The following is an 11261-nucleotide window of genomic DNA, read 5'->3' on the forward strand; positions in this document are numbered from 1 at the left end:
CGTCCATACCGCTGTAGACTATGCTGGTCCTATTTCAATAATTCCTTATCGAAAACGTGGAGTCCGCTCTATGAAGGCTTATCTCTGCATTTTTGTTTGTATGGTGGTTCGAGCTGTACACGTTGAGCTTACTACAGATCTTAGTACCAGTTCCTTTCTTTCTGCATTCAAGCGATTTATTGCGCGTCGTGGCGCTATTTCTGTTTTTTATTCAGATAATGCAAAGAATTTTGTTGGAGCAAAAAATGCATTATCAGATATATTTACACTTACAAACTCGAGTGAATTTCATGATACATTTGCCACTGAGCTTGCAAATAATCGTATACAGTGGAAGTTCAATCCTCCTCGAAGTCCTCATTTTGGTGGCTGTTTCGAAATATTTGTTAAGGCTTTTAAGAACCATTTGCGTCGTGTGGTAGGTGAACAGTTACTAACGTATGAAGAAATGTTAACTGTTCTTACACAAATTGAATCAGTTATCAATTCTCGACCGCTTACACTTTTAAGTGAGGATCCATCTGAGCTCACAGCTTTAACTCCGGCTCACTTCTTGATGTCATCATCAGTAAAATTTATACCCGCTAGAATGAAAGTAGATGATGAACCAGTTTCACTTTTAAAACGATATGCGTTGTTGGATGGTATGATACAATCATTCAGTAATCGATGGAAATTGGAATATCTCCATTTGCTACAGTCGAGAACAAAATGGAATACACAAGCCAATCCTGTCACAATAGGTACAGTTGTAGTTATAGTGACAGATAACGTTTCTCCACTTTCTTGGCCTTTAGGAAAGGTAATGGAAATTTATCCCGGAAAAGATGGAATTTGTAGAGTAGTTTTAGTCAAAACTGCAACGGGAATTTATAAAAGGCCTGTTGTGCGTTTATGCCCATTACCGAACCAATAAAACCGCTAATAAAACCGCTTACAAAACTGTCTACAAAACTGCTAATAAAACCGCTTACAAAACAACTTACAAAACCGCTATAAAACCGTTAACAAAACCGCTTTAAAACCGCTCGATCAACCGCTTAATACACCGCTCTCCAAACTGCTTTACGAATCTTTTACAACCCGCTTTACAAAATCGCTTTACAAACCGCTAAACAAACTCATATAGTTCTATGATCTTTTTTACCAATCGCGAATATCAATTTTCTTTTCTCATTGTTATAACTATTATTTTTTTGTCTTTTTATTATCATTTCTCTTTATAAAAAACCTAAAGGTTTTTTAGGCCGGGGGCAATGTTCACGCCATCCAATCACCTTAGTCCTCTCTGTCCTCATTTTCTGTCCCAACCGCACCCGTTCCTTAAACACCACTCTCTCTCTCTCTTCAATATTAAAGTGTGGAAGGAGGGGACTATGAGACTTGCGCCCGCGCCTCGGAGAGAAGCCACTACCGCCGTCGCGAGGTCACGCTTGCTCACTTCTACTACTGTGTTTACGCTATCGCAGAGTACCAAGTACTTACCGCTTAATATTCTATACGTGGTCTTCTCCCACGGAGACAAGTGAAGTGCCTGAGGACTAAAGGTGAGTGGTGTTTCCCATATTTCTTCTTTTTACGCCGCATTCCACTTGCCCCTCGGCCCACCTTTTCTTGGTCTCCGCCATTACACTTAGAAAACCCTTAGTGCCCCTGACAGAAATTTAATTACTATTTTTGTTTTAGGTGCTGCTGCTGATTTGAACCTTTTAATATTTGACTCGTTGGATGCGCTTAAAACCTGTTCCACCCGAGTTTGACGTTCCTAAAAATTTCAACTATGACTTTTCATCATTAATGAGCTGCCATTTTTACAAAAAAAATATTCCGTGGATAAAGTGGTTCAGTCGTTTAGAGAATACTTGTCTTACGTGAAATCCTCTCCTACCACTTCTCTAAGCACGGCGTCAGTTTATAGTAGGTGAAAAATTGTTTATCTTGATTTCCGGCGAAACTACCAGTCTTATGGAAAAAAGTTAAATGGCTAAGTTGTAGGTCATAAAAAGATCTACAACTTTTGTATTTACAATTTTTTCACATAACTTTAAAATTTAGGTGAAAAATGCAAAAAAAACAAGTTTTTGGTTTTTTATTTATATCTTTTTTAAAAAGATTTTTTTTCCTACGAAATTTGGTGAAAACTTACCTTATTATGTCCCAAATATACTGTAATTTATTTGATTAAAAATATTTATTTTTTCGCCTCATTTTAACTTAATATCAAAAAAGCACCCTAATTTTCAATCGAAAATTCTGACGTCAAAATTTCAGCTTTTTTTAAAAAGTTTGGGGGCTTTTTGTTCGTTGAAATATCTACTTTCTGATGGTGTAAAAAAAAATATATACATTACTATAGGAAATATAACTTATAGAAGGAGACAGAAATAGTGTTTCGCGACACTTTCGAGCGTTACTTTTATTCGAGACTGTGCGTGCATCTTGGGTTTTTTGTATATCAATGTCTATAAAAATTATTTCACAAAAAACAAGACAAAGACAAAGAACAAGAAGACAGGCCGCATGCAGGGCTCGCGGGTGTGAAATTGCCGGGGGAAGCCTATTGCGCTTGAGTTTATTTACCTTTTATTACTTTCCATGCCCAGGAAACGAATTAATACAAAAAAATTTTTATCAAAATAATAATATATGCTATATCTAATAATACGTGTAAGATTAAAATAAATCGCATTAACCGTTTTGGAGCGAATTTGTAATTTATGTCTAATCTACGGTTCGATGGTCAATTTTTTTTTGGGAAATTGGTATAGCTTTTATCTTTTTTGGTTTTATCGATACAGTAGGCTTCAACCCACAATATATATTTTTTTCAAATGCATATGAGCGGCAGTTCTTCCAACAATTTAATTTAAACTAGCCCTAGTTGACCGATTTGAACACTGTTCAAGCCTTAAGAAAACATTTACTTCGGTATTTTCTGGAACATAAATATTGTAGATCTTTTTGGGAAATGTTTAAATGATTGTCTTGAAATAGTTATATCCGTTGTTTATACGATAGTAGTTACATGAAAGCAAAAAATATTTGATTCAAAAATGAGAATTGTATCTATCTGGCCAATATTAAAAAAAAAAATTAATGAGATTTCTTACAAAATTTTCAGTTTCTATTAGTGCTACGTTTATATATAAAATGAACTAAAGGAAGTTCCTATGAAAGCGAGCGGTACGTAAACATATCCCTTTCACTGATGCTCATCTAGATAAGTAGGTGAGCCTTTCATACTGGAGTGAAAAAGTGTGGCTAGACTAGAAAAAACTGGCCAATTGCCGAATAAAATAAACAATAATTGTTACGGGCAGTGCTGTATCCAGGGTCGTTAGAACAAACGTCATAAATAAGGGTTTGAACAAACGAAAAAATATGTTTGCAATTTTTTGTTAAGCATTGTGTAATGTATTTTATGTAATTTATTATGATTATGATATTGGAAAGTAATGTCACTGGAGAGTTGCAGTCGTGGAGACCGCAAATTATCGCATCGCATATATATCGCATCATAACATAAAAGCTAGGCCGGCCGCATGGAAAATAATTACCTTTGGAGTAACCGTGTGGTTCCAAGGGCGCTAATTAAAGAATTGAATTAGTTAGTAGATAGTACGGGTGACCCCAGTGAACCAGTATTAATATACATCGACCAAATTTTTATGTATTATGTATTGTGTTTTGTAGTTATTTATTATTATAAAATTATAATAAAAATTGTAATCCCTAAGTGCACAGGCGAGTTTCACAAGTATAATCCTCAAAATGGTTGTAGTAAAAGTCTTGTAATATTTGCTTTGATAAGTATATAGGTATATATATATATACGCCCATTTGGCCCGGTGTGCGTAAAGTTCTGGTTAATTAAACCAGCCTCTTCCAGAAGCAAAGCAGCAGCACGCTTCACAGCGACCTCAAAGCTCCGAGGATTTCTGCACGTTGGGAAGCGATATTCCAGGACTAAATGACTAAAACTTAACCTATATTCTAGTATTACTAAATCTAGAACACTTACAGTGATTGTGACAGATATTTGAAAAGTCCCAGTTTGGTGATTTTGCTCCCCTTGATGCCTTCATTGACAATATTCGTGACGGTCAAAAAATTCTTCGTCAAACAATTATAGACACGGTCAAACGAAAAAATTGAACCAAAAACTCGAAACTTACGTTTTCCAACAACACATTAATTATATTTCAACAATAACAAAATAATCAAAAATTTCACTTAACCGATGCTTTTCATTTTAATCTATTAATCAACATAAAACATTCCTTAAGGTTTCTTTTGCCTATGAGTGTTTTTGTTAAACGCTTATATAATCAGACACGTTTTATTTGTTTTTGTATAAATAATGTAGTTGTCAAAATAGTTAGTCTTTAGCATTATTAGCATCCTTGTGATTTGAAAGTCGATATAACGAAAAAGAGACACAATATGACGTGTGTGTTGGAAATGACATAATGAAATATCGTTCATCAACAATAGTTGACAAATTTAAACTGAAATTAAAATAAATGTTGATATCTGACCAAAATAACGTACGCCCTCGTGCTCTCTCCTTTATCATTTCAGTGCGACTGGAGCCTCCGCTTTATACTAGGATGGGGGAGGAGGTAACACTAAAGGATTTTGTTTTAATGTTATCTACATATTATTTACACTAATGATTGAAAAAAAGTGATCGCCTATTTAATCATTGTGAAATTATATTTCTACATTGTCATCTGCGATGATACGCGTATTAAAGTATATAGCTGAAAAACAAAAAAGTACTGTTTTACCCGGTAGTAAATTTTTAAATCCTTGTATTCATAAGAAAACTTATCACGAGATGAGATATATAAAATTATCGCGAGATGATAACCACTAAAATTTGGCCTATTATTGATGACATGGATATCACTGAAATGTGGTTTCAACAGGACGGTGCCACATGTCACACAGCCAATGAAACGATCAATTTATTGCAAACCAAATTTCCCGAGCGCATAATTTCGCGAAATTCAGCTGTTAAGTGGCCAGCCAGATCGTGTGATTTAACACCACTGGATTATTTTTTGTGGGGCTATGTTAAAGACAGAGTCTATACGAAGGCAATCGAATTGATTGCAGCCTTAAAACTCAAAATCCGTGATGTCATTAACGAAATAGACCCTCCATTTTGCCAAAAAGTGATTAAAAATTTTGATGAAAGAATCAACATCTGTCAGCGTGGTCGTGGTGGACATTTGACAGATATCATTTTTCATTCATAATTGCCAAACTTTTCTCTTTGTAATACAATAAAAATTTTATTCATTTTCCTCTAAATTCTTTGTTTTATTTTGTTTTAGAAAACAAAGTTCTTGTTGAAATACCCTTTATAATCAGACACGTTTTATTAGTTGTTGTATAAATAATGTAGTTGTCAAAATAGTTAGTCTTTAGCATTATTAGCATCCTTGTGATTTGAAAGTCGATATAACGAAAAACAGACACAATATGACGTGTTTGTTGGAAATGACACAATGAAATATCGTTAATCAACAATAGTTGACAAATTTAAATCTTTAATTATATCCTAATGGATACTTTAAATATAGTACAGTGGAATGCTCAGAGTATATTGCACAATCAACATATTTTCAACCATTTTCTTTTTGATAACAATATTCATGTGGCCATTCTTTGCGAGACTTGGCTTAAACCTCATCATAAATTTAAATTGCGTAATTTCGATGTAGTAAGACTAGACTCGGGAAACTCTCACAATGGTGTAGCCATACTTGTACATAGATCTATCTCTTACTCTAATGTAAATACTGTTTATGATAATTCTCTTCAAAATATAGCTATTAGAATTAAATATTCAAATTGCAAGGAATTAACTATTGTAAGCCTTTACAGCCCAGGTAATTGCAGCCCTCCTTTTTCACCACATAAACTGAATAATTTAATTAAAAGCCTCCCTGAACCAATTTTCTTGGCGGGGGATTTGAACTGTCATAATATAGTTTGGGGCAGCCAAACCTCTGATTGCAGGGGCAAAGACATTTTAGATGTCATTCATAAAAACAATTTAGTCCTACTTAATGATGGTCATGTTACTACAGTCGGCTCTCACATATGGAGACCTAATGTCTTGGATTTAACCATAGTCTCTCCTTCCATCTCTTTAGAATGTGACTGGATGGTCTTCGACGATCCATTAGGCAGCTATCACCTCCCTGTAATAACAAAAATTCTACTCAGTTTTAATAATTCTCATTCTATAGATGTACCTGACAGTAATCCTCTCCCTTCTTCTTGTAATTTAAAATTAGTTGATTGGGATCTATATTCCACTAAAATTGATTTGTTATTTCATAATTTATCCTTAAATACTCAAGATCCTACTTTAACATACAACAATCTTATTAAATGCTTAAACAGGGCTCTATCGGAATCTCTTCCTTTCTCTTCATCTGGTCATAATGATTCTCGTTTAAAACCAAACACAAAAACAAAAAGAAATCCACTTCCATGGTGGAATTCAAATTGTTCTAAAGCTCTCACAGATAGTAAAAATGCATACTTACAATTCAAAGATGACCCAACTGAAGAGAATTATATAAACTTTAAAAAGCTTCAAGCTAAGAAGAAATACATAATTAGATCTGAAAGAAGATTAAGTTGGAACAAATTATGTGAATCCTTTAGCAGAACTACACCTATTTCAATTATTTGGTCACATATGCGTAAATTTAACAAAACTTACTCACCTTCGTCTGTGTTTGATAACAAATATGATTGGATTATTCATTTCCTCAAAAAATACACTCCAGATACTGTTGAGCCAGCATCCCACTTTGACAATCAAGATTGGTCTTGCCCTAATCACAGATACTTTTTGGAACCATTTTCATTTGCCGAATTAATGTCAGCAATATCATCTAGAAGAGACACAACTTAACTTGAGGCTTAGATGGTATTCCATATAAAATGCTAAAGCACTTATCGATTCAATCCAAATCAGTACTTTTAAAAGTTTTTAATCGTCTTTGGGATCAAACTTTGATCCCAGACGATTGGAAGATTGATTGTTTAGTGCCCATATTAAAACCTAATAAAGAGAAATTTCATTTTAATTCATATAGACCAATTGCTTTGACTTCTTGTGTGGGGAAAATATTTGAACAACTATTGAAACAAAGATTAGAACATTTCATAGAATTAAATAAAATATTACCTTCTAATCAATTTGGGTTTAGAAAGGGCAGATCTTCTAGAGAGAGTATTGCCCATTTACATTTGGACATCTTTCAAGCATTCAAATCCAATAATGTTTTGGCCAGTGTATTTTTTGATGTAGTAGGGGCTTTCAATAACGTAAATCATCATATTCTGTCTTCAGAGCTTGTTTCCATTGGTCTGCCTGTAAAGGTTGTGCAATGGATATATTTTGATCTCTTACATGGTAGAAAAGTCTATGTTAAATATCATAACAGGCTTTAACGTTTCTCCTATAAAGGCACCTGCCAAGGCAGTATTTTAAGTCCTTTAATCTTTACACTGTATATTCACAAACTTAACTTAATTTTAGGTCCCAAAGTAACTAACTTACAATTTGCTGATGATTTAGTGGTATATTACTCTGATGCCAACTCTAAGAATATAGCTTCTATATTAAATTCTAGTTTAAAAAATTTACATACCTATTTTAATTATCTTGCCTTAGACATAAGTATAGAGAAATCCAAAGTATTAGTATACAATAAAGGAAGGCCTTTTCAGGTCAAATTATATTATGATAATACAGAACTCCCAGCTGTAACCGAAGCTAAGTTCTTGGGTGTGTTGTTTCTTAACAATGTATCCCGGGGTAAATATGTTGATTGTGTAACTGACAGAGCTACAAAGGCACTGAATATTTTGAGGTCTCTTGCTGGAACATACTGGGGCTCTGATCCTAAAATTCTTTTAACTCTATACAAATCTCTTGTTTGTAGCCACTTTGAATACAGTTTCTTTTGTTTTGCTTCAAATAACCAACTGCTTCACAAATTGGATGTCATTCAAAATCATAGTCTTCGACTTATCACTGGGGCAATGAGAACAACTCCCATAAATTCACTCCAAGTTGAATGCAACACTCCTCCACTATTCCTTATTAAGGTTTCAATTTCTAAAAAGGAGATTTTTGCTAAAATTACTTTCTATTAATAATCACTCCCTTATAAACAAACTTACTCGTCTGAACAATAGTTTGCCTATGAATTCCCCTCTATCAAGCAACTATCCCTTCCTTTTGCATGAGCTCCCCTTCTTGTTAAATCTGGTCAATCAGCACAACATCTTTAAATCAGATAACTGGGTTTGCTATACTAGGAACTATGAAAGTATTATGCATAACATCAGCATAATTATAGACAATAAACTGAGAGATCGACACGAAATCTATAATGTTATATCTCAATATCCCAATTATAAACACATTTACACAGATGGCTCAAAAAAGGAGGATACGGTTTCAATGGCATTCTATATACCAAGTTTGAAGTTTGGACGAGTTACTAAACTAAATGAAAATTTGAGCATATTTTATTTTCTGCAGAAGCTCTTGCTATTGTTTCTGCATTAAGATTCATTGAAGATCGTTCGGAAAGATATTGGTTAATCATCACAGACAGCATGAGTGTTCTAAAAGCTCTACAAAATCATCAATTCAGTGCTAAGTCAAGCTATATTATCACCGAAATAAGATACTTATTGTATATGCTATTTAAAAGAAATTACAGTGTGGAATTCTTATGGACGCCCTCGCATAATTATAGGAGATGCAGGCAACGAGCATGTGGATTTCCTTGCACGTGCGATTGTCGACAGTGACAGCGGCAGCGCTGCTGACAATGTTGCCATTCCGTACACAGATTTACTACCACTTCCAAAGTCAAAACTTAATCAGGATTGGAAAGATCTTTGGCAAGAAAGTTTAGCGAGAAAAGGCACTTGGTATGCTGCAATCAACCAAGATATTGGAATGCCATGGTTTTGTAAATCCAGCAATTACAAAAGCAGAAGATTTTATACAAAACTATGCCGCCTTAGATTCGGACATTGCAGATTTAATTCACATTTACACCGCATGCGCATTATTATGTCTCCCTCCTGTTCGTATTGCAATTCAGACGTCGATCAAACTTTAGACCACATATTCTTCGAATGCTCTGAATTCCATATTCAACGCCTATGTTTGTCATCTTATCTGTTAAACTATCCTAAAAGACCTGAAAATATACCGCGCTGTATTCAAGACTTGCTTGTGAACCATGATATATATGATACTATTTATGAATTTATTTCTAATACGGTTCAAGAAATTTAAGAGGATTGTACTCCTAGGATTGACTAATTGGTTTGAATGGTTCTATTTTTGGATTTACCTTAAGATCGGATTTGAAACAAGCACCTGAAAATTTAATCATTTTTACTTGGATTCTTCTATTATTGCTTATGGATTTGACTTTGACCAATTCAAAACGTCAAAAAAGTGGTTTAGGCTTTTATGACCGAGATTAATAAGACATGACAACAATAAGACAAGTCATGGCTTCGGCCTTACGATCAAGAACAATGAAGTCGTGGCTTCGGCCTTTAAAACTACCAAAAATTTCCAATTATTACCAAAAATAAGACTTGGCTGTATTGACTAAAGTCCTTTGCCTTTCCCATTAGGGATAAATTGAAAAAAAAAATATATATATATAAACAAAATACATATTACTATTTTATTCGAAATAAAAAATAGAATACGTACATCAATCATGTTTTGGGGGATGGCGGCGCTGGTTGTTGATTATATTATTTATATTTATTGCAATTTAAAGTGGACTGTAATTTTCTTAATACGGTTGCTCAATATTTGGGTCTTGTACTGGAGAAAGAAAGAAAGGACACGGCACAGTACCTTGAACCTTCTTGGCTTCCTTTCTTATGTCTGGATGTGGCTTCTTGCTGCTGGATTTGAGCTTCTTCACTAACTTTATCACAGACACGCTTTATCACGAAAAAGTATGTAACGATATATATCACAAAACAATTATTACAATAAACAAGATAAATAATTAATAAGGTTAAAATGAAACTATACGATGCGTGCGGAGACCGAAACAAATCCACAATGCGAGGCGACCAAATTAACACTACCCGCTGCTCAATTTCCCTTTTTTTTAAATGTCGACGCATTATTATGCGTCACCTACAGCCCGTTCCGGTACTAGTGCCGTCATAGGGAAGGACATTAAGGAGGGATATATTGAGCAACCATTAAGATAAAAAAAATGCGAATTTGGCGCAACCATTCCCCCGGGCTTGAAGGGTGGCCTTCAAAAAAAAAAACAATAAACAATAAAATAAACTAGAATACAATAATCGAAAAGTTCATTAAGCTTACTAATCTACCTAGTGATCTATTAATCTAATCTATACAAATGTAAACTAACTATTCTCGAGGTAAGGGACAGAGACGTACTACAGGACGTATGTAGGAACCTGTAGCCGTACGAACGCGGACCACACGTGTGACACCGTTTGAACCAGGGAAAACTTCCTCCACTATTCCTAACGGCCAGTGAAGCGGCGGTGCATTGTCAACAATAACAATAACAACATCACCGTTAGAAATTGGGTTAACTGGCGTGTTCCACTTGTTCCGCATTTGCAATGTATGAAGGTAGTCAGCCTTCCAGCGCTTCCAGAAGGACTGCACTAGCTTATCAACTAACTCATGGCGTGAAAGCAAATGTAACCTATCTTCTTCGATTTCTCTAGCTGGTAGATACTTAAGCGGTGTTAAGTTTAAAAAATGAGCGGGTGTTAACGCGAGAGGTTCCGAAGGATCATTGGATAGCGTGCGACACAGTGGCCGCGAGTTCATCACTGCCTCGATCTGTGCAAGTACCGTGCTGAACTCCTCGAACGTTAGAATTTGATCACCTATCACCCGGTATAAATGAGTCTTTACACTTTTGATTGCCGCTTCCCAACTACCACCAAAATGTGGAGCGTTAGGCGGAATCATTTGCCATGTAATACGATTTTCGTTTAATACGCAGCGAAAGTCCTCACTGAATGCGTTAGAAAAAATGAAATTTTGACGTTCGCTTAAATAGGAACGTGCACCAATAAAATTAGTTCCATTATCAGAATAAATGACTTGGATTGGACCTCTGCGCGACATGAATCGTTTTAAAGCATTCAGAAATGAGTTAGTACTTAAATCAGTTGCGGTTTCT

General features: G+C 34.9%; 2 long non-coding RNA genes across 2 annotated transcripts; both read right to left on the bottom strand.

Annotated features, from left to right (window-relative positions):
- Positions 1 to 5598: 5598 nt before the first annotated feature.
- Positions 5599 to 6598, bottom strand: LOC123690528. The gene is made up of 2 exons (XR_006751153.1): positions 6567 to 6598; positions 5599 to 6215 (listed from the first exon to the last, which is right to left on the bottom strand). It is a non-coding gene; the product is annotated as an uncharacterized LOC123690528 (long non-coding RNA).
- Positions 6599 to 6765: 167 nt separating this feature from the next.
- Positions 6766 to 8125, bottom strand: LOC123690527. Its single transcript, XR_006751152.1, has 3 exons — positions 7683 to 8125; positions 7217 to 7402; positions 6766 to 6920 (listed from the first exon to the last, which is right to left on the bottom strand). It is a non-coding gene; the product is annotated as an uncharacterized LOC123690527 (long non-coding RNA).
- Between the last annotated feature and the right edge of the window lie 3136 nt (positions 8126 to 11261).

The sequence above is a fragment of the Pieris rapae genome, chromosome W (genome assembly GCF_905147795.1).
Source record: "Pieris rapae chromosome W, ilPieRapa1.1, whole genome shotgun sequence".
Taxonomy (NCBI): Eukaryota; Metazoa; Arthropoda; class Insecta; order Lepidoptera; family Pieridae; genus Pieris; species Pieris rapae.